The sequence below is a fragment of the Mercenaria mercenaria genome, chromosome 13 (assembly GCF_021730395.1).
Source record: "Mercenaria mercenaria strain notata chromosome 13, MADL_Memer_1, whole genome shotgun sequence".
Classification (NCBI taxonomy): Eukaryota; Metazoa; Mollusca; class Bivalvia; order Venerida; family Veneridae; genus Mercenaria; species Mercenaria mercenaria.
Window position 1 is genome coordinate 24,884,459 of NC_069373.1, and position 24,350 is coordinate 24,908,808.

A 24,350-nucleotide genomic window follows, 5' to 3' on the forward strand; every position below is an offset into this window, starting at 1 on the left:
TTTTGTAGAGGTCCACTAGGCAATGCTACATATGAAATATCTAAGCTCTAGGCCTTCTGGTTTATTTTTAGAAAATTTTGAAGATTTTTCTATGTACAATCGAGAAACCCCAAGGGGCGGGGTCAATTTGACCCCGGGGGTCATGATTTGAGCAAATTTTGTAGAAGTCTATTAGGCAATGCTACATGTCAAATATCTAAGATCTAGGCCTTCTGGTTTATTTTTAGAAAAATTTTGAAGATTTTCCTATGTAAAATCAAGTGACCCCTGGGGTCATGATTTGAACAAATTTTGTAGAGGTCCACTAGGCAATACTTCATGTGAAATATCTAAGCTCTAGGCCTTCTGGTTTATTTTTAGAAAATTTTGAAGATTTTCCTATGTAAAATCAAGTAACCCCATGAGGCGGGGTCAATTTGACCCCAGAGGTCATGATTTGAACAAATTTTGTAGAAGTCTACTGGGCAATGCAACACGTCAAATATCTAAGATCTAGGCCTTCTGGTTTATTTAAAGAAAATTTTTGAAGATTTTCCTATGTAAAATCAAGTGACCTCTGGGGCGGGGTCAATTTTGACCCCGGGGGTCACAATTTGAACAAATTTTGTAGAGGTCCACTAGGCAATGCAACACGTGAAATATCTAAGCTCTAGGCCTTCTGATTTATTTTCAGAAAATTTTTGAAGATTTTCCTATGTAAAATCAAGTGACCCCCTGGGGCTGGGTCAATTTTGACCCCGGAGGTCATGATTTGAATAAATTTTGTAGAGGTCCACTAGGCAATGCTACATGTGAAATATCTAAGCTCTTGGCCTTCTGGCTTATTTTTAGAAATTTTTTGAAGATTTTCCTATGTAAAATCAAGTGACCCCTGGGGCGGGGTCAATTTTGACCCTGGGGTCATGATGGGTCATGATTTGAACAACTTTAGTAGAGGTCCACTAGGCAATGCTACATGTCAAATATCTAAGCTCTAGGGCTTCTCGTTTTTGAGAAGAAGATTTTTTGAAAATTTTCCTATGTAAAATCAAGTGACCCCTGGGGCGGGGTCAATTTTGACCCCGGGGTCATGATGGGTCATGATTTGAACAAACATGGTAGAGGTCCACTAGGCAATGCTTCACACCAAATATCTAAGCTCCAGGCTTCTGGTTTTTAAGAAGAAGATTTTTAAAGTTTTTCCTTTCTGTTGCCATGGTAACCAGAGTTCTGCATGGAATTCAATTCTTTGAATAATTTTGTAGAGCTTCACCCAACGAACATTACTGTGAAGTTTAGATGAAATTGGCCTAGCGGTTTATGAGGAGATGTCGTTTAAAGTAAAAGTTTACGGACAACGGACAACAGACAATGGACGCCGGACAGTGACTGATAAGAATAGCTCACCCTGAGCCTTTGGCTCTGGTGAGCTAAAAAGGTCACTAGGTAAAAATCAAGGTCATATTATATTTCGGAACACAAAACTAAGCATGTGGTCCAAAATTGAAGTCTGTACCTTCAAAAAAGTGAAAGGAGGTCACTAGCAATAACAAGGTCAAAGTTTGTTTCGGTACACAAACCTATGCAAGTGGTGCAAATTTGAAGGCTGTAGCTACAGAAATGTGAAAGTAGGTCACTAGGTCAAGATCAAGGTCAACTCATGTCAAGCTTCATCTTGCCACTCAAAACTATACATGTGGTCAAAATTTGAATAACATAGGTTATGGACATGAAGATTCGAAGTTTTTCCCTATATAAGTCTTTATGAACCATGTGACCCCTGGGGCGGGGCCATATTTGACCCTAGAAGGATAATTTGAACAAACTTGGTAGAGAACCACTAGATGATGCTACATTACAAATATCAAAGCCATAGTCTTTGTGGTTTGGTCAAGAAGATTTTCAAAGTATTTCCCTATATAAATCTATATAAACCATGTGACCCCTAGGGCGGGACCATATTTGACCCTAGGGGAATAATTTGAACAGTCTTAGTAGAGGACCACTAGATGATGTCATATACAAAATATCAAAGCCCTAGGCCCTGTGGTTTTGGACAAGAGGTTTTTCAAAGTTTTTTCCTATATAATTCTATATAAACCATGTGACCCCCGGGGTGGTGCCATATTTGACCCCAGGGAAATAATCTGAACAATCTTGGTAGAGGACCACTAGATTTTGCTACATACCAAATATCAAAGCCCTAGGCCCTGTGGTTTTGGACAAAAAGATCAGAAACCGTTTAACTGTTCCTGGCCAATTTGACCTTGACCTTTGACTTAATGACCTCAAAATCAATATGGGTCATCTGCTGGTCATGACCAACCTCACTATCAATTTTCCTGACATTAGGCCCAAGCGTTCTTGAGTTATTGCCCGGAAACCATTTTCCTGTTCCTGGTCACTGTGTCCTTGACCTTTGACATATTGACCTTAAAATCAATAGGGGTCATGACCAACCTCCCTATGAACTTTCATGACCCTAGGCCTAAGCGTTCTTGAGTTATCATCCGTAAACCTTTTAACTGTTCAGGGTCACTGTGACCTTGACCTTTAACATACTGACCTCAAAATCAATAGGGGTCATCTGCTGGTCATGACCAACCTCCCTATCAACTTTCATGATCCTAAGCCCAGTTGTTATTGAGTTATCATCCGGAAACCGTTTAACTATCCAGGGTCACTGTGACCTTGACCTTTGACATACAGACCTCAAAATTAATAGGGGTCATCTGTTGGTGATGACCAACCTCCCTATCAACTTTCATGATCCTAGGCCCAAGTGTTCTTGAGTTATCATCCAGAAACGGATTGGTCTACATTCCGACCTCTCTCTTGAGTTATCATCCAGAAACGGATTGGTCTACATTCCGACTGACCGACCGACTGACATTCTGCAAAACAATATACCCCTCCTTCTTCGAAGGGGGGGCATAAAAATCGGCAAGTTAAAAGTGAAAATATAATCATTTGAGCAAGGTGTTCTCGGGTATACTGGACAATAATTATAATCTAGGTTTGTCCTGGGTATCCAGAGTCTCAGAAAAATAGAATGACTTGTAAAATCACAAAATCATTTTTCTACGAAGTACAGCAATTTGTGATGAGTTTGCATTTGTTTTAAACTATTTATTGCATTTTTGATTTTACAACACAACTAAAAAAATCTAAACTCGAGGCTAGTTCTATCTAGAATGGGTGCTGAGAGCGATTAATCTAAGTTGTAAGAATTAGTTTCGCAATCGAGAATTAAGATACTAGTATCAACTTAAAATACAAGAATTTTTTAAACGATGATTATCGCGCCTGACAACATTGCAGAGGCTTATTGTACTCACATTAGCATTTTTCGAGCAAAAATATACACACTCAATTTAGAACTGTTATAAACTTTTTTTATTTTAGTTTTCATATGTTTTTGTGAAGATCATGATTTGTTTTCTCTGTTTAAACTGAAAATTGAACTATAGTTCTAGTTGTTAAATAGTAGAATCAAAGAATTGCATATTACAATCTCAATATTTTGGACATAAAATTGTCCAGTATACCCGAGTACACCTCACTCAAATGATTATATTTTTACTTTGAATCTACCGATTTTTATAATTTATATAGAATTGTGTTCCCAATAAATTGCTCTATAATGTTCTGAAAACCGCATCTTCAAATAACAAGCAGTTACGGAACTACATACAGAGTAACATTACATATTGAACGCCCCTTGTAACAACTTTGTGACCTTGACCTTGGGTATAATGGGCCCAGGCCCTGCACATACTTTGTTTGTACGCTGGACAATGTTTATGTGAACTTACAGTAAGGTATAAGCAATTGTAACAAAGATATGACAGAAAAACAAAGATTGCCGAAAAACTTTAACCTTAAAAATAACCAAAGTTTAATACCTTGGTGACCTTGACCTTTGGTATAATGGGCCCAGCCCCTGCACATATTTTGTTTGTATGCTGGACAATGTTTATGTGAACTTACAGTAAGATATAAGCAATAGCAACAACGATATGGCACAAAAACAAAGGTTGCCGAAAAACTTTAACCTTAAAAATAACCTAAGTATAACACCTTGGTGACCTTGACCTTTGGTATAATGGGCCCAGCCCCTGCATATACTTTGTTTGTATGCTGGACAATGTTTATGTGAAGTTACAGTAAGATACAAGCAAATTCGATGAATTGGTATCCCCCGCCAAAAGGGTTTGTGGTGGGGAATGGCAAAAAAATATATCAGGCAAAAAGTTAAGGCTGTTACTAAGAAGCAAATAATTTCATTAGTCGAAATCAATTTAACAGAAACAAATGTTTAATTAAAAAGAGTACTTTATAAATGTATGATACGTTGATCCTGACTAAAGAAATTATTTTGAGTGGAATTGCTTACTGTAACAAACTTAACTTTTAAAATGCATGATCGGTGGCGGACATGACTGGGTGGGGGAGCGAGGTGGGAGAATGATACAACTTGCATGTTGATAAATATTCATGGAAGGTTTGAAAACAAAATCTAAAACAAGAGCACCGCCTTGCTGGTGCTGATGCTCATCTGATTTTTTTTTGTATAATAGAAAAATTGTCCAACCCATGAGTCCAAAAAGGGCCATAATTCTTGCAAAAAGCAGGATGGAGTTATGTTTCTTGATGCACATAGTCACTTTATGATGGAGAATAACTGTTGCAAGTTTCAAAGCAATAGTTTGAATAGTTTAGGAGAAAAGCTGACCTAAACATAAAACTAATCCAATAAATCTGATATTTTCTAAGTCCAAAAGGGGCCATAAGTCTTGCAAAAAGCAGGACAGAGTTATGTTTCTTCTTGTACATGGTCAGTTTATGATGGTGAACAAGTGTTGCAAGATTTAAAGCAATAGCTTTAATAGTTTAGGAAAAAAGCTGACCTAAACATAAAACTTAACCAATAAATCTGATATTTTCTAAGTCCAAAAGGGGCCATAAGTCTTGCAAAAAGCAGGACAGAGTTATGTTTCTTGCTGTGCATGGTCAGCTTATGATGGTGAACAAGTGTTGCAAGATTTAAAGCAATAGCTTTGACAGTTTATGAGAAAAGCTGACTTAAACATATTACTAAACCAAGAAAACTGATTTTCTAAGTCCAAAAGGGGAAATCATTCTTGAAAAATGCAGGATGGAGTTATGTTTCTTGATGTACAGGGTCAGCTTATGATGGTGAACAAGTGTTGCAAGTTTCAAAGCAATAGCTTTGATAGTTTAAGAGAAAAAGTTGACCTAAATATAAAACTTAACCAAGAAATCTGATATTTTCTAAGTCCAAAAGGGGCCATAAATCTTGCAAAAAGCAGGATGGAGTTACGTTTCTTGCTGTACGGGGTCAACATATGATGGTGAACAAGTGTTGCAAGTTTTAAAGCAATAGTTTTGATAGTTTAGGAAAAAAGCTGACCTAAACATAAAACTTAACCAAGAAGGGGGGTTGGGCGGGGGAGGGTGTGTGGCCGAGGCAAGGGGATGACCAGGTGTGGGTACACAACTTCACATGTTTATAGTAAATGTTCATGGAAAAGAATGAAAGAAATTTAATGAAATTCTACCAAATGGTGAGTTTGTTATAAACAAATATGTGGATTTTTATACAATTAAAGGGCAATAACTCTGAAGTTACAAAATTAATCCGCACGAAATTGTGTCTGCACAACCACATTATGGTGATCTAAATTCTGTTTAAATTTCATAGTTCAAGGTCAAATATATCAAAGTTTTGATGCAGAAATTGCCATATTTATAGTACCCTATATAGTTAGCAATAGAAACTTCTAAGGGCCATAACTGTGGTGTTACTTGGGCAATCTGACTGAAACTTGAAGGGCCCAATAACCTCATAGTGGTGGACAAGTATATGAAGTTTGTTTGAAAAAAAAATCTAAAAAAAATTAAAAATTTTTTTTTGGGGGGGGGGGGGGGGGGAGGGTGTGACCAAGGCAAGTGGGTGACCAGGTATGGGTACACAACTTCACATGTTTATATGAATGTTTATGGAAAAGAATGAAAGAAATTTAATGAAATTCTACCAAATGGTAAGTTTGTTATGTAAAAATATGTGGATTTTTATACAATTAAAGGGCAGTAACTCTGAAGTTCAGAATAAATCTGCACGAAATTGTGTGTGCATAACCACATTATGGTGATCTAAATTCTGTTTAAGTTTTATAGTCCTAGGTCAAATATATCAAAAGTTATGATGCAGAAATTGCCATATTTATAGTACCCTATATAGTTAACACTAGAAACTTCTAAGGGCCATAACTCTGGTGTTACATGGGCAATCGGACTGAAACTTGACGGGCCACATAACCTCATAGTGGTGAACATGTATATGAAGTTTTATTTAAATATTCCCAACCACTTCTTAAATATGGCTCTGGACGGACAGACGGAAAGACGGACGGAAAACGCCAAAACTATATCCCTCCGACTTTCGTCGGGGGATAATAAGCAACAGTAACAAAGATATGACAGGAAAACAAAGGTTGCCGAAAAACTTTAACCAAAAAAGCTCATGCCGATGCCGGGTCAAGTAGAATAGCTCCCCTATTCTCCGAATAGTGGAGCTAAAAACGGTCATCTACTGATTATTGACTAACATACTATACAGTTACAAAATCTACTAAAGTAGTAGGCATCATCATATAAAACATTCTTATATATGGGTGGTTTTCAAAATAACAAGGTTTCTTCTTTTCTCTCTATCTCCATCTACTTTACTTCAGGTCAGTGTTAGAAAGTGCTTCTGGGCAAATTATACCTAAATCAATGTAGTCAATAAATGTGTGAACTTTCAGCTCAATGGCTCAAGCAGTTTTAAAGTTAGCTGAATTTTTCCCCTCAGTGTCAGTGTGCACCAAAAACATTGTAACATGTGTTTATTTTTTCAAATGAAACTTTACCACGGGTACTAAACAGTGTCTGTGGTACCGCCTGTGCTGATAATGAAGGCACTTCATTTCTGGTACCATAGGTACTTCGCCAATGTTTACAAAATAAGCGAGATCGGTGAGTGTTTTTTTTTTCATTTTTGTCATTTTGTTACTGCATCGAGCATTGTTTAAACAAGAGCTGTCTCCATAGGATGACATATGCCCCCGATGGCACTTTGAATGAGTAGTTATGGCCGATGTTAGAGTTTAGGACCTTTGACCTACGGAGCTGGGTCTTGCGCGCGACACGTCGTCTTACTGTGCCACACATTCATGCGTAGTTATTTTAAAATCCATGCATGAATGACAAAGATATGGACCGGACACGCCCATCAATGCACTATCATGAAAAATGACCTTTAACATCTAAGTGTGACCTTGACCTTTGAGCTACGGACCTGGGTCTTGCGCGCGACACGTCGTCTTACTGTGGTACACATTCATGCCAAGTTATTTGAAAATCCATCCATGGTTGACAAAGATATGGACCGGACACGCCCATCAATGCACTATCCTTTAAAGTCTAAGTGTGACCTTGACCTTTGAGCTACGGACCTGGGTCTTGCGCGCGACACGTCGTCTTACTGTGGTACACATTCATGCCAAGTTATTTGAAAATCCATCCATCGATGACAAAGATATGGACCGGACACGCCCATCAATGCACTATCCTTTAAAGTCTAAGTGTGACCTTGACCTTTGAGCTACGGACCTGGGTCTTGCGCGCGACACTCGTTTACCGTGGTCCATACTGCCAAGTTTGAAATCCATCCCATTGCAAGATATGGACCGACACGCTCAATGCACTACTTTAATGTCTAAGTGGACCTTGACTTGAGCTACGGCTGGGCTTGCCGCGACACTCGTCTATGTGGACAATTATGCAAGTTATTTGAAATCCGATCATCGATGAAAGATATGGACGGACACGAAATTGCGACAGACTGACAGACTGACAGACGACAGACCGACAGACTGACAGACGGTTCAAAAACTATATGCCTCCCTTCGGGGGCATAAAAATCTGGGAATGCTTATTTATTTATTTATTTGGTTTTTACGGCGCACCAACACAGTATAGGTTATTTGGCGCCAAACAGGACTACAAATTTTGGTTCCACATCTCATTTACATCGAAATAAAAACATGAGGTATGGAATCAAAATTTGCATACCTGCTGGAATCACAGAGTTACTGCAAAACCAAGTGTTAAGACCCTATTAGTCGCCTCTTACGATCATGCAAGGGTAAGGCAGTTGGATCCAATTCTTTTCATAAACAGATCGTCCCAGAACCACATGGGGCATCTGGGAATGTAGCGGGGTGTAGATGTATCTTATGTACATATCCATGCTAAATTTAGTGGCAAATGATCAATAAGTTGGGAATGAAATGTGATTTTTTTCACACTGTTTAGACTAATTTCTTTTCGCTGACCCAAACCGTATTGTCATCTTCTTATCGCCATCTACTTAAATGCCAAGTTTAAAGTCAATATCTTTAATGGTTATAAAGTTATGCTACGGACATGAATTATGACAGACAGGACGGACAGATGGACAGACACACGAACAGACAGATGCACCCACCCCACCATCACATTTTACGTCGGTTTTTTCAAAACTGGTGTATAAAAATTGAAGTAGAGTAAGAAACCTATGCAATGAATGTCAGATCATCACAGTGAACAAGTGTTTGACATTTCAATCTATTCCCATTAGTAGGTACTGAGATACCAGCTTACATACAAAAACTTAACCAAAAATTGCTAAGTTGAAAAAGGAGCATAATTTTGTAACATGAGGGATATGATGGCCCTATTTCACTCAACTGAGTTAAATGGCTTGCTTGAACAAATTTCTGTGCTAAAGCTTCAAAACTGAACAAGCAAATTCGATGAATTGGTATCCCCCGCAGAAAGGGTTTGTGGTGAGGAATGGCAAAAATATATATCCGGCAAAAAGTGAAAGGATGTTAATAAGAAGCAAATAATTTCATTAGTTAAAATCAATTTAACAGAAGACAAATGTTTAATTAAAGAGTATATAATAAATGTATGATACTTTGATCCTGACTAAAGAATTTATTTTGAATGGGATATGCTTACTGTAATAAGCTTAGCTTTTAAAATTAAATGCAGTTAATTGAAATATGAGCTTGAAGTTTAACTGGAACGAAATATTGTCTTCGAGTGGTTTGGCACCAGGTGTTGCTGTTTAACATGTACATTTGAACTTAAAAGGACAGTTGTCCTTAAGAGAACACAGGTAAGATATCTTGAACATGGCTGAGGGCAAGGTTTGTGCAGTCACAACTTAACATGTTGAAGGTTTGAACATTTAAAAAAAAAAAAAAAAAGGAATGGAAATATATATATGTATATATACATATATGAATATATTTATTTTTTTAGGGGGTGGGGGTGCAGGGGAACGGGAGAGGAAACAAAATTTCACATGTTGATTATAAATATTGATTGAAAATTAAACATGAAAAAAAAAGGGTAAAAGGGTGAAGTTGGTGGGTGGGGGGGGGGGGGGGGGGGGGGAGGAGAGGATGCATGATCAGTGGTGGGCATGACTGGGTGGAGAAGTGAGGTGGGGAAATGGTACAACTTGGAAGGTTTGAAAAAAATCTAAAATAAGAAATGAAAAGAAAAAATTGGGGGGGGGGGGGGGGGGGGGGGGGGGTGTGACCAAGGCAAGTGGGTGACCAGGTGTAGGTGCGCAACTTCACATGTTTATAATAAATGTTCATATAAAAGAATGAAAGAAATTTAATGAAATTCTGCCAAATGGTAAGTTTGTTATGTACAAATAAATTATGTGGATTTTTTGGACAATTAAAGGGCAATAACTCTGAAGTTACAAAAGAAATCCGTACAAAACTGTCTGTGCACAACCACATTATAGTGCTCTAAATTCTGTTAAAGTTTCATAGTTCTATATATTCAAATATATCAAAAGTTACGATGCAGAAATTGCCATATCTATAGATCTATAGTACCCTATATAGTTAACACTAGAAATTTCTAAGGGCCATAACTCTGGTGTTACTTGGGCAATCTGTCTGAAACTTGATGGGCCCCATAACCTCATAGTGGTGAACATGTATATGAAGTTTGTTTGAAAAAAATCTAAAATAAGGAATTTTTTTTTTTTTTTTTTTTTTTGGGGGGGGGGGGGGGGGGTCAGGGGGAGGTGTGTGATCAAGGTAAGGGGGGTGACACCAGGTGTGGGTACACAACTTCACATGTTTACAATAAATGTTCATGGAAAAGAATGAAAGAAATTTAATGAAATTTTACCAAATGGTGAGTTTGTTATGTAAAAATATGTGGATTTTTATACAATTAAGGGGCAATAACTCTAAATTTACAAATTAAATCCGAATGAAATTGTGTGTACACAACCACATTATGGTGATCTAAATTCTGTTTAAGTTTCATAGTTCTAAGTCAAATATATCAAAAGTTATGATGCAGAAATTGCCATACTTATAGTACCCTATATAGTTAATACTAAAAACTTCTAAGGGCCATAACTCTGGTGTTACTTGGGCAATCTGACTGAAACTTGACGGGCCGCAAGAACTCATAGTGGTGAACATGTATATGAAGTTTTAAATAAATATTCCCAACCATTTCCTAGATATGGCTCCAGACGGACGGACGGACGGACGGAAAAACTATATCCCTCCGACTTTCGTCGGGGGATAAAAACTAGGTGAGTAACTAGTAGTATCGTAAATTCATTCAAGACTGAAATCTGTTGAAAAATTATACAGGTGGCCCAAATCTCTTTGCTGTAGCTTCAAAAACAAGAAAGTAGGTCAGTAGGTCAGGGTTAAGAATATTAAAGATGAGTTAAGTTATAAACATGGTCCTATGCTGTACCATAAAAACATGAAAGTAGGTCAGTAGGTTGAGATTAAGACTTTTCAAGATGAGTGTTGAAATCTGTATCAAAAATTATACTTGTGGTCCAAATTTCTATGCTGTAAATTCAAAATTGAGAAAGTAGGTCAGAAGGTCATGATTAAGACTATTCAAGATTAGTATTGAAATCTGTATCAAACATTATATAGGTGGTCAAAATCTCATTCCTGTAGCTTCAAAAACAAGAAAATAGGTCAGTAGGTCAGGGTTAACAATATTAAAGATGAGTATTGAAATCTGTATCAAAAATTATACAAGTGGTCCAAATTTCTACGCTGTACCTTCAAAAAACAAGAAAGTACGTCAGTAGGTCATGATTTAGACTATTCAAGATGAGTATTGAAATCTGTATCAAAAATTATATATGTGGTCCAAATTTCTATGCTGTACCTTCAAGTAGGTCAGAAGATCATAATTAAGATTATTCAAGATGTGTACTGAAATCTGTATCAAACATTACACTAACTTGTGGTCCAAATTTCTTTGTCATTGCATCAAAAACAAATGTCTATGTAAATCAAGGGACCACGCGATTTGAACAATCTAGGTAGAGAACCACTAGATCATGCCACATACCAAATATCTAAGTTTTGGGCCTTATGGTTTCAGAAATTTAAAGAATTCTTTTTGAAGGTTTTTCCCTATATAACCCAATGTAAAAACTGTTGACCCCTGGGCACAGTCAATTTTTACCCAAGGGTCATGATTTGAACTTACTGGATAGTTAACCACTAGACAATACTAAATACCAAATATCTAAGGTCTGGGCCTTATGGTTCATGACAAGACTTTTACAGATTTTTCCAATAGACATGTAAGTCAATGTAAAACAAGGGACCCCCTGGGCGTGGCATATATTGGCCACCAGGTCAGGATTTGAACAACCTTGGTAGGGAACCACTAGAGCATGCCACATACTAAATATCTAAGCTCTGGGCCTTATGGTTTAAGACAAGAATCTATTTTAAAGGTTCTTCCCTATACAAGTCTGTTTAAAATATGTGCCCATAGTGCAGAGTCATTTTTAAACCCATGGAGATAATTTGAAAAATCTTGGCAAAGGACTACTACACGATGCTACATACCAAATATCAAAGCCCTAGGCCATGTGGTTTTGTACAAGAAGATTTTCAAAGTTTTCCCTATATAAGTCTATATTAACCATCTGACTTTCAGGGTGGGGCCACATTTGACCCTAGGGGAATAATTTGAACAATCTAGGTAGAGGACCACTAGATGATGCTACATACAAAATATCAAAGCCCTAGGCCCAGTGGTTTTGGACAAGAAGATTTTTAAAGTTTCCACTGTATACATATAGTGAAAAGAGACCATGCCCCCTGGAGGCCATGTTTTTTGGCAAATTAATATTAATTAATTAATAATTAGAACAACTTGGTAGAGAATCACACAAGGACCATTTGTGTGAAATTATTTCAAAATCCTGCCAGCAATTTCATACAAGAATATTTTTAAAGTTTCCACTATATACATACAGGGAAAAGTGACTACGACCCCTGGCGGCCATGGTTTTTAACGAATTGGAATAATTTGAACAAACTTGGTAGAGGATCACACAAGGACCATGTGAAATAATTTCAAAATCAGACCAGGGGTTTAAGAGATGTCGGTGAAAGATTTTTCTATTTTTAGCCCAGGCGGCCCCTCTGTGCAACCAAGTGGAACCATTTGAACATCCAGGCTAAGTTTCATCAACTTCCACCAAATGGTTTCAGAGGAGATGTTGTTTAAAAGAAAGTGTGGACGGACGAACAGACGCCAGACGGTGAGCAATCACAATAGCTCACCCCGAGCACTTTGTGCTCAGGTGAGCTAAAAATGCAAAGTAGAGTTATGAAACCTGTGCACTGCATGTCAGATCATCACAGTTCAAAGTATGTGAAGTTTCAATCTATTCCCATTTGTGGGTACTGAGATACCAGCTTACATATAAAAACTTTACCAAAATCTGCTAAGTCAAGAAATGGGCATAATTTTGTAAATAAAAGCAAAATGGAGTTATGGAACTTGTGGAATGTAAGTCAGTGTCTCACAATTAATAAGTGTGTAAAGTTTCAAACCATTCTCACAAGTGGTTGCTGAGATACCAGCTTACATACAAAAACTTTACAAAATCTGGACGCTGACGCATAAGCCGACACATGGGTGAGTCCAATAGCTCTAGCAATTCTTAAAATAGTTGGGCTAAAAAGTCGCTTAATACAGTTGGTCGTATGTACGATGTTGACTGTATTTTGCATCCTCAAATGCAGTTAAGTGTAATAGGAGGAGTCAGGAAACAAAATCGAAACAAGGAGGAAATTATTATGATTCTATCAATTGGCCAATGACCACACTCCCTGGCAGCCATGTTTTTTTTTTTCAAATCAAAATAATTTTGATCTTGGTAGAAGGACACTTAAGGACCATTTGTTTAAAATCTGGCCAGCAGTTTCATACAAGAATTTTTTAAGTTTCCACTATAAACATATTGGGAAAAGTGATCATGCCGTCTGGCGGCCATGTTTTTTTTACTAATCGGAATTCTTGGTAGAGGGTCACACAAGGACCACTTGTGTGAAATTACTTAAAAATCAAGCCAGCAGTTTCAAGAAAATTTTTAAAGTTTCCACTTATAGGGAAAAGAGACCAAGCCCCCTGGCGGCCATATGTTTTGGCGAATTGTAATAATCTGAACAATCTTAGCGGAGGCTAACATAAGGACCATTTGTATCAAATTATTTCAAAATCAGGCCAGCAGTTTCATACAAGAAAATTTTTATTGTTTCCACTACATAAATATTGGGAAAAGTGACCACGCCCCCATTGCAGCCATGTTTTTTGACCAATCGTAATAATTTGAACCACCTTGACAGAGGGTTACAATGTCCTAAGGGCCATTTGTGTGAAATTATTTTGAAATCAGACCAGCAATTTAAGAAGAGATCTTGTTAGAAGAAAAGCGTAGATGGACGGAAGGACGCTGGACGGTGAGCGATCACAATAGCACATTCTGAGCACAAAGGATGCAATAGAACAAATCTAATGAAGATCTGCCAAGCTGTTCAAGGGAAAAAATCATTTAACAATATTTCTATTTTTAGCTCTACTGACCCTTTAAAAGGGCAAAATTCCCCAAGTGGAAGTAATTTAACAGAGAACTTTATAGAAATGCTAAAAAAGAACATTGATAAAGTGCTTCATAACTTGTTTACATGTTTTTTTAGCTCTAGTGCCCCTAAAACCCTAAAATGGGCCAAGTCCTCAACCCCCCCCCCCCCCCCCCCCCCCCACCCAACCCCATTTGAACAAATCTTCGATAGAACCTTACACCCAATTCAATACAATCAAGTACTTCATGAGAAGTTTGTTCAAGTTATTTCTAAATTTAGCTCTGGCCACCCCTAAAAGGACAAAGTGCCCCCATTTGAACAAATCTTCGATAGAACCTTACACCCAGTTCAATACAATCAAGTACTTCATGAGAAGTTTGTTCAAGTTATTTCTAAATTTAGCTCTGGCCACCCCTAAAAGGACAAAGTGCCCCCATTTGAATACATTTGGGAGTCTCCGAGAACCTTATAATGATGCAACAGACCCAAGTCTGATGAAGATCCATCAATTAGTGAGAACAAAATGTTGAAAGGTATTTCTATTTTTAGCTCTACCAGGCAACAAAATTTATTAATTTATTAAATTTATTTGAATAAATTTGGAAGAGGAACTTATGATGATGATACACAGTAAGTTTGATGAAGATCCATCAAGCGGTTTATGAGAATTCCTTTCAATGTATTTCTATTTTTAGCTCTAGTAGCCCCTAAAAGGGGCCAAGTACCCCCGTTTGTATAAAACTGGATGCGGACCTTATAATATTGCTACAGTTCAAGTCTGATGAAGATCTATCAGGAGGCTCATGAAAACAAGCTGTTTAACATTTACCCTACTAATTTCTAAAATGAACTTATCCATCTTTCAATTTGGACAGCACCATTAACTGTTAAAAAAATATACTGACTGATAGCGAACAATGCAGATCATGATCAGATTGCATGGATGTGCAGGCTGATCATGATCTACACTGGTCGCAAAGGCAGAATCAATCGTATCCAGCATGATAAGGGTTAAAGGTATTTCCATTTTTAGCTCTAGTAGCCCCTAAAAGGGGCCAGGTGCCCCACTTTGAACAAAACTTGGAGAGGACCTTATTATGATGCTACAGATCAACTCTATACAATAATCTAATTATGATATCAGGTTATAACACACTAAATAGCTGTTCTTTGCTCTATATAAAATTGACATATTTCCAATGGCTGTGCAGCACACATCAGGACCCATTTTAAATGTCTGTAACTTACATTTTCTTAAATTTATCAGTGCTGAATAAAAATTAAAAGAAAAGTGGGGGTCATGTTTGATGCAAGAAAAATATTTTCTGCCAAACATACAAACTGCAAAATCAGCTAAAAAATGAGACCCCAAATTGTAGTGGTGGTGTATGATCTAAGTATCCTTGACAAATTCTGTCACATTAGTATTTCATTATGAAATTGCTACCTACATGTCAAGCATAGATCTGTCATGTGAATTATGCAAAAAAATGCAAAGAAAGTAAGGAAAATGCCTCTACAGAGCAAAAAAAAACTGAGGACTATTTGAGGACTATTTGAATCCACCATTATGCAACTACCATTTTTTTTTTTTTGCGCCATTTTCCTATTTAGTGTCTGTATGCCTATAAGAAAAACTTTTTTCAGTTTCAATTCCAATGTGCAAGCAACCTAAATGCATGAAAAAATACAAGGTTTTAGCTTGATATCAACAGTTTCTAAGGTTTTATGGCATTTTCTGTAACATAAGACGCAGCGTCAAATTTTCGCAACATAATTTTCTATCAGTTATCCCAACTGTAGCCTAGTTTTGCCGTTTTGTCATTTTCTACTCTGAACTGCATACAAATTACACATTTGAACTGTTAAATATGTTTAACTTTACTTCTTACTGCTAGAAATTAATTAATTCTTTGGGCTACAAGTATGCAGTTTTTGAAAACAAGAGGGCCAAGATGGCCCTACGCCGCTCACCTGAGAAACATACCACAACAGTGTGAACATGTTTGACCTAGTGATTTCATGGAAACAAATATTCTGACTAATTTTCATTAAGATTGGACCAAAAAAATCTTGAGGGTAAAAAGTATTTTCTTTGATTTAATCTAGTGACCTAGTTTTTTTATCCCATATGACCAAGGTTCGTGCTTGTCCAAGATTCCATAACAAGAGGGCCATGATGGCCCTATATCGCTCACCTGTTATCATTGCACTTGAGGACAAGAAGGTCCTCAGTAAAAATACTTAAGTCCAAAGGACAGGAACAACAATGGAAAGAAATTTAACCAAAAAGAAAAAACAATTCTTACAAGGTACAGATATGTCAAAATGCACCTAAAAATTGGAGGTACCATCCATGTTGTACCACAGAAAAGTGGTCTCGGTTTTTCCCTACGGCCAATAATAAAAAAGTTCCTAAAAATAAGCTATTTATAGTAACGTAAAAGGGAAGTAATTAAAAAAAAATATATTGTAAGTGAACAAAAGGCTCTGCCAAATAAATCTGATGACAAAAATGAAATTTCAGATCAGTATCTTCATTAGTTACGGAGATATACCCATTTTAAATTTGAAATAAAGGGAGGTAATTTGACATAAAATCAGTCCATAGTTATCTACCCTGATTGTCTCAGTCCAACTAATGACTATTATGAAATTTCAAATAAGTACTTACTGATATAAATCCATTTTGATTACAATCAGGGGAGGAAATCACATATAAAATAACTCTGGAACCTACGATTGGATCTGATTTGTCATGGAATCTAAGATTTATTGTTGTTGAAGATATTTTGGAAGTTTGTATCAAATAAAACCATAAATGAAGTCTCTATATGGCTGCAAAAGCCAAAATAGCCAATTCTGGACCTTTAAGGGGCCATAACTCTGGAACCCATGATGGAATCTGACCAGTTCAAGAAAGGAACCAAGACCTTGTGGTGATACAAGTTGTGTGCAAGTTTGGTTAAAATCAAATCATAAATGAAGCTGCTATTGTGCAGACAAGGTCAAAATAGCTAATTTTGGCCCTTTCAGGGGCCATTACTCTAGAACCCATAAAGGAATCTCGCCAGTTCAAGAAAGGAACCAAGATCTTATGGTGATACTAGCTGTGTGCAAGTTTGGTTAAAATAAAATCATAAATGAAGCTGCTATTGTGCAGACAAGGTCAAAATAGCTAATTCTGGCCCTTTCAGGGGCCATAACTCTGGAACCCATAATGGAATCTGACCAGTTCAAGAGAGGAACCAAAATCTTATGGTGATACAAATTGTGTGCCAGTTTGGTAAAAATCAAATCATAAATAAAGCTGCTATTGTGCAGACAAGGTCAAAATAGCTAATTTTGGCCCTTTCAGGGGCCATAACTCTGAAACCCATAATGGGATCTGGCCAGTTCAAGAAAGGAACCTAGATCTTATGGTGATACAAGTTGTGTGCAAGTTTGGTTAAAATAAAATCATAAACGAAACCACTATCGTGCAGACAAGCAATTGTTGACGCACGGACGGACGCATGAGACGCACGGACGGACGCACGAGACGCACAGACGACAGACGAAGGGTGATCACAAAAGCTCACCTTGTCACTATGTGACAGGTGAGCTAAAAACAAACATTCTGACAAAGTTTCAGAAAGAATTGAGCAAAAAAGTGACCTCAAGAGTGTATACAAGCTTTTCCTTTGATTTGACCTAGTGACTTAGTTTTTGGCCCCACGTGACCCACATTCGAAATCATCCAAGACTTTAAACATCAATATAAAACATTTTGACCAAATTTCATGAAGATATGGTCATAAACGTGGCCTCTAAAGTGTTATCAAGCTTTTCCTTTGATTTGACTGGATGACCTAGTTTTTGACCCAACATGACCTAGATTCAAACCTGACCTAGAAATCACCAAGACAAATATTGTAATCAAATTTCCTGAAGGTCCAGTGTAAAATGCAATTCCTATTGCATACACAAGGTTTTTCTTTGATTTGACCTTGTGACCTAGTTTTTGACCACAGATTACCCATCGATTTGTTCAAGGCAATCATTCTGACCAAATTTCATGAACCTCAATTGAAAAATACAGCCACTAGCGCATACACAACATTTTTCTTTGTTTTGTCCTAGGTTTTGTCCTAGTGACCTAGTTTTTGACCTCAGATGACCCATATTCAAACTTGACCTAGATTTCATCAAGGCAATCATTCTGATCAAATTTTATGAATATCCAGTGTAAAATGCAGCCCCTAGTGCGTACTAAAGGTTTTTCTTTGATTTGACCAGGTTACCTAGTTTTTGACCCCAGATGACCTTTATTAAAACTTGACCTAGATTGCATCCAGACAAACATTCTAACCAGGTTTCATGAAGATCCGATGTAAAATGCAGTTCCCATTGCATACACAAGGTTTTTCTTTGATTTGACCTAGTGACCTAGTTTTTCACCCCAGACGGCCCATATACGAACTTTGCCTAGATAGCTGTTCTTTATTCTATATAACATCGACATATTTCCAATGGCTGCAACACACATCAGGACCCATTTTAAATGTCTGTAACTTACATTTTCTTGAAGAATATTGTCAGTCCTGAATAAAAATCAAAGGAAAAGTGGGGGTCATGTTTGAAGCAAGAAAAATATTCTCAGCCACAAACAAACTGCACAATCAGCTAAACAAGAGGGCCATAACGGCCCTATATCGCTCACCAGAGTTGATCTGGCCTACTGACCTAATTTTTGACCCCACATGACCCAGTTTCAAACTTGACCTAGAGATCATAAAGACAAACATTCTGACCAAGTTCTGACCAAGTTTCATGAAGGTAGGATCATAAATCTGGCCTCAAGAGTGTTAACAAGCTTTTCATGTGATCCGAGCTGGTGACCTAGTTTTTATCTCACATGATCCAAATAAAAACTTGACCTAAAGGTCATTAGGACAAACATTCTGACCAAGTCTCATGAAGATAGAGTAATAAATGTAACTTCTGGAGTGTTAACAAGCTTTTTCCTTTGATATGATTGAATGACCTAGTTTTTGACCCACATGACCCAGATTCAAACCTGACCTTGAGGTGATCAAGCCAAACATTCTGACCATTCTGACCCAGTTTCGAACTTGACCTAGAGATCATCAAGACAAACATTCTGACCAAGTCTCATGAAGATAGGGTCATAAATGTGGCCTCTAGAGCATTAACAAGCTTTTCCTTTGATTTGACCAGGTGACCTAGTTTTTGACCCCACATGACCCAGATTCGAACCTGACCTAGAGGTCATCAAGACAAACATTCTGATAAATTCTCATGAGTTTCAAACTTAAACTGTGGACTCTACAGTGTCAACAAGATTTTCCTTTGATCTGGCCTAGTGACCTAGTTCTTGACCCCACATGACCGTGTTTAGATCTTGACCTACAGATCATCAAGATCAACACTCTGACTAAGTTTCATGAAGATAGGGTAATAAATTTGGCCTCTAGTGTTAACAAGCTTTTCCTTTGATTTGACCTGGTGACCTAGTTTTTAACCCAACATGACCCAAATTCAAACTTTAGCATGAGGTCATCAAGACAAACATTCTGGCCAATTCTCATGAGTTTCAAACTTAAACAGTGTTAAGAAGATTTTCCTTTGATCTGGCCTAGTGACCTAGTTTTTGATCCCACATGACCCAGTTTCGAACTGGACCTAGAGATCATCAAGGCAAACATTCTGACTGAGTTTCATAAAGATTGGATCACAAATGTGGCCTCTAGAGTGTTAACAAAGAAAATATTGACGGACGACGCACACCGCATGTCACCGGACAATGACCGGTCACAATAGCTCACCTAAAGCGCTTCGTGCTCTGGTAAGCTAAAAATAAGATCTCAAATCACATAAGTATTTCATTATGAAAATGCTGCCTACATGTCAAGCATAGATTTGTCATGTGATTTCAGCAAAAAAATGCAAAGAAATTAAGGAAATTAGCTCTACAGGAAAAAAAAAAAACTGAGGACTATTTGAATCCGCCATTATGCGACTACCATTTTCTTGCGCCATTTTCCTATTTAGTGTCTGTATGCCATCAAAGACAGCTGAAGTCTGTAACTGAATCAGCAAGTAAGTTTCAAAAATTATGACATTTAGAGGCCACAAAAATTCCCATGTTAAAATTTCTATAAAACCTGATTCATTCATTACAACAAACTTATACAAATATAAAATGGGTTTACAAAGGATTACCTCTGCTGTTTTGTCAACATAACCACTGTGACTGTGAACCTTGTCATTGTGAACCTTGTCTATTGACCATGACTAATTCTATATAAACGATCTATAATTGGGAACTAGCCTGACCACTTTTTGCATGTATTACTGCTCTGCATAAAAATTTATTGATTCATCTACTGTTTGGTAGATAGAACCAAAGACTAGCAATTCACTAAAAAAAAAGAAGCCAAGTTATACAGAATTGCTGAGATGGGTTTTAAGCTGTCAAACCACATCATGACTGAAGTATTTATGTGCAAGGACAAAACCAGTTTCAGTTCTTCATCTATAGGGTAGCTGTCAAGCATTATCAGCTTTTAGTTTAACCTTTACCCTGCTTAAAATCTAAAATGAACTAGCCAGTCATTCAATTTAGGTAGTGCTTCTTATTATTTAAAGGGGTGTTCACAGAAAATTGACTGACTGTCATAGCAAACAGTGCAGACCAAGATCAACCTGCACGGATGTGCAGGCTAATCTTGGTCTGCACTGGTCGCAAAGGCAGAATCACCTGACGCCAGCAGGCTATAGGTTAAGAGTTAGTTCCATGTTTCGGAGAAAAAAGTTTGAACATCACCAAATCATAGAAAGAAAGCTTTGTTTTACATGAAAATTAAACAGCATATAAAACATGTATATTATTCTACAAAAGCGTTGTCACTCAATTTACACATACAGTGCATTCGCGATGCTACGAATCGCAATTTAACGAAATACCGGTATACTACGAAAAGGTGTTGTGGTCCCGGCTTCTTTCCTTCTTATTTCTATGTAACAAAGTTGCGGTTTTACGAAAATGCAATTTTACGAAAAATGCGCTGCTACGAAAGTACTGTTATGCCCTTAAAGCCTGTTTTCAACTTGTTTTAGTTGCAATTTTACGAATGTACCGTCTAAGTTTTCACACCTTCCATAACAGCGTGAAAATACTTTAGAGTGGAAAGTGTCACTATCATTTAGCTGGGCGTAAACAGCGATTAAAGTGTAAAAACTAATGATATTCGAAACACATACGCTGTACTATATGACACAAGTTAATGTTTAATTTTTTCCCCTATACCTATCCGATCGGATGGCATAAAAGTCACACTTGCTTCGATATCTATACATCTCAAACAGTCACTGCATAAAGAAAATAAAACAATATTTAAGTCCTGATCGTCTGTATATTGTCGTTTTATTATACCAAACAATTCAGTAAAGGGTAGCTGAGGGTATTGGAATATGCAATTGCGATTTTTTTTTCTAGTGCAACAATGTACCCTGTATATGTTTTATGTACAGTGAATAAAAAGTGAAGAAAAAAAGACAACCCGTTCTATATTCTACATACCATCTGAGTTCAGATCCGAATAAGATTTGTAGTAAACACAGATGTACATATAAAATTGGTATACATGTACTCCGATACGAAAATCACATGTTTAAATATCACGGGTTACGAAGTGTAGATATTAAGGTGCTGTATAGCGAAATTTCCTATGCTACGCTCGAACGAAAATGCGATATTACAAAAACAACAACCGGTCCCTTGGCTTTTCGTAGGATCACGATTGTACTGTATATGTATTGCCACACTTCTGGACAGTTCAGCGCCTTTAAAAACTCACCATTTTTAAAAAGCTGTTACATGTCTTCGTTTGATGCATTTGCAACAATGTACCAGTGAACTAGGTAAAACATCGTTTTTGACAATTGTTTACATTCATTTCTTTACAAATGGCATTCATTTTTACAGGGGGACAACTCCTTTAGAATATTTTAACAAGAGGGCCATGAAGGCCCTGTATCGCTCACCTGACCTATTGACCAAAAGACCATCAAGATTAACATTCTGACCAAGTTTCATTAAGATATGGTATAAATGTGGCCTCTAAAGTGTAAACTAGCTTTTCTTTTAATTTGACCTAGTGACCTATTTTTTGACCCGACATGACCCAGATTCAAACTGGACCTTAAGAATATCAAGATTAACATTCTGACAAAGTTTCATAAAGATACAGTCATAAATGTGGCCTCGAGTGTTAACAAGCTTTTCCTTTGATTTGACCAAGTGACCTAGTTTTTGACCCCACCTGACCCAGATTCAAACTTGACCTATACAGCCTCAAGACTAACATTCTGACCAAGTTTCATTAGGATATGGTCATAAATGTGACCTCTACAGTGTAAACTAGCTTTTCCTTTGATCTGACCTGGTGACCTAGTTTTTGATCCCACATGACCCAGATTCAAACTGGACCTTGAGATCATCAAGATTAACATTCTGACCAAGTTTCATGAAGATACAGTCATAAATGTGGCCTCTACAGTGTTAACAAGCTTTTCCTTTGATTTGACCTGGTGACCTAGTTTTTGACCCCAGATGACCCAATATCGAACTCGTCCAAGATTTTATTGAGGGTTACATTCTGACCAAGTTTCATTAAGATTGGGCCAAAAATGTATCCTCTAGAGTGTTAACAAGCTTTTCCTTTGATTTGACCTGGTGACCTAGTTTTTGATCCAAGATGATCCAATATCGAACTGATCCAAGATTTAATTGAGGGTAACCTTCTGACCAAGTTTCATTAAGACTGGCTCAAATTTGTGACCTCTAGAGTGTTATCAGTCAAATTGTTGACGCCGACGCCGACGGACGACAGACAACGACGGACGACGGACACAGGACGATCACAAAAGCTCACCTTTGAGCACTTCGTGCTAAGGTGAGCTAAAAATCCAATTTAATGGGACAGAACAGTAAAACGTGTATTGGACAGATAAGTTGTTTGGGTGTAACCAAATTATTGTTTTGTGTCAGATTAGTTTTTCAGTTTGTTTTTAAATCAAGAATTAAAAGAAAATGAAAATGAGAAAATTATTTCAGAAATGCTGCTTTATACCAAGTATGTGTGCATTGCTACCAGTTCGTGCTAAAAGTCACTTTGGTAGAGGGTCACCTAAGGATCATTTCTGTCAAATTATTTTGAAATCTATCAGCATATTCTGAGGAGATTTTCTAATCAGTCCATATAATAATACAGGGTTACAGTGAGTATGATATAGTTACAGTGAGAATGATATAGTTACAGTGAGTATGATATAGTTACAGTGAGTATGATATAGTTACAGTGAGAATGATATAGTTACAGTGAGTATGATATAGTTACAGTGAGTATGATATAGTTACAGTGAGAATGATATAGTTACAGTGAGTATGATATAGTTACAGTGAGGATGATATAGTTACAGTGAGTATGATATATTTACTGTGAGAATGATATAGTTACAGTGAGTATGATATAGTTACAGTGAGTATGATATAATTACAGTGAGAATGATATAGTTACAGTGAGAATGATAACCTGTTATTAAAAGTTGTTTTATTATTTCATTTCCCACACACACACACACACACACACACACACACACACACACACACACACCCCACACACACACATCATCATCATCATCATCTTCAGGTTTAGCAGTATATCACAAAACAACAGAAATTTTTAGTAAACAAACAACATCTTGACAAACAACTTATCTGTCCAATACATGTTTTACTGTTCTGTCCCATAGAATTGGATACTTAAAATATTCTAAAGGAGTTGTCCCCCTTTAAAAAAGAATGCCATTTGTAAAGAAATAAATGTAAACAATTGTCCAAAACGATGTTTTACATTGTATGTTAAGTTTAAACACTGATACATTGTTGCAAATGCATCAAAACGAAGAAATCCAACAGCTTTTTTAACAAGAGCTGTCCGTAAGACAGCGCGCTCGACTTTTCTCAGTGCTTGACTCTGAATTAGAGCTTTGCCAGTAAAAAAAATTCCAAGTTAAAAAGGTACATAATTCTGTCAAAATTCAAATCAGAGTTATGGAAATTGTGTCTCCTGGTGTAGACTTTGATAGAAAGTAACGGTTTTGAGTTTCAAGTCAAAAGCTTTAATAGTAACAGAGATATTTGACTTTATCAAAATTTTTTAAAAAAAATTCTAAGTTAAAAAGGGGCATATTTCTGTCAAAATTCAAATCAGAGTTATGGGAATTGTGTCTCCTGGTGTAGTCTTTGATAGTAAATAACTAGTTTGAGTTTCAAGTTAAAAGCTTTAA

General features: G+C 37.0%; 1 protein-coding gene across 3 annotated transcripts in view; it reads right to left on the minus strand.

Moving 5' to 3' along the window:
• The window catches only part of LOC123529321 (origin recognition complex subunit 5-like), a 331,040-nt gene that overhangs the window by 245,293 nt on the left and 61,397 nt on the right, over positions 1-24,350 (minus strand). The gene's annotated exons all lie outside the window — the stretch shown is intronic.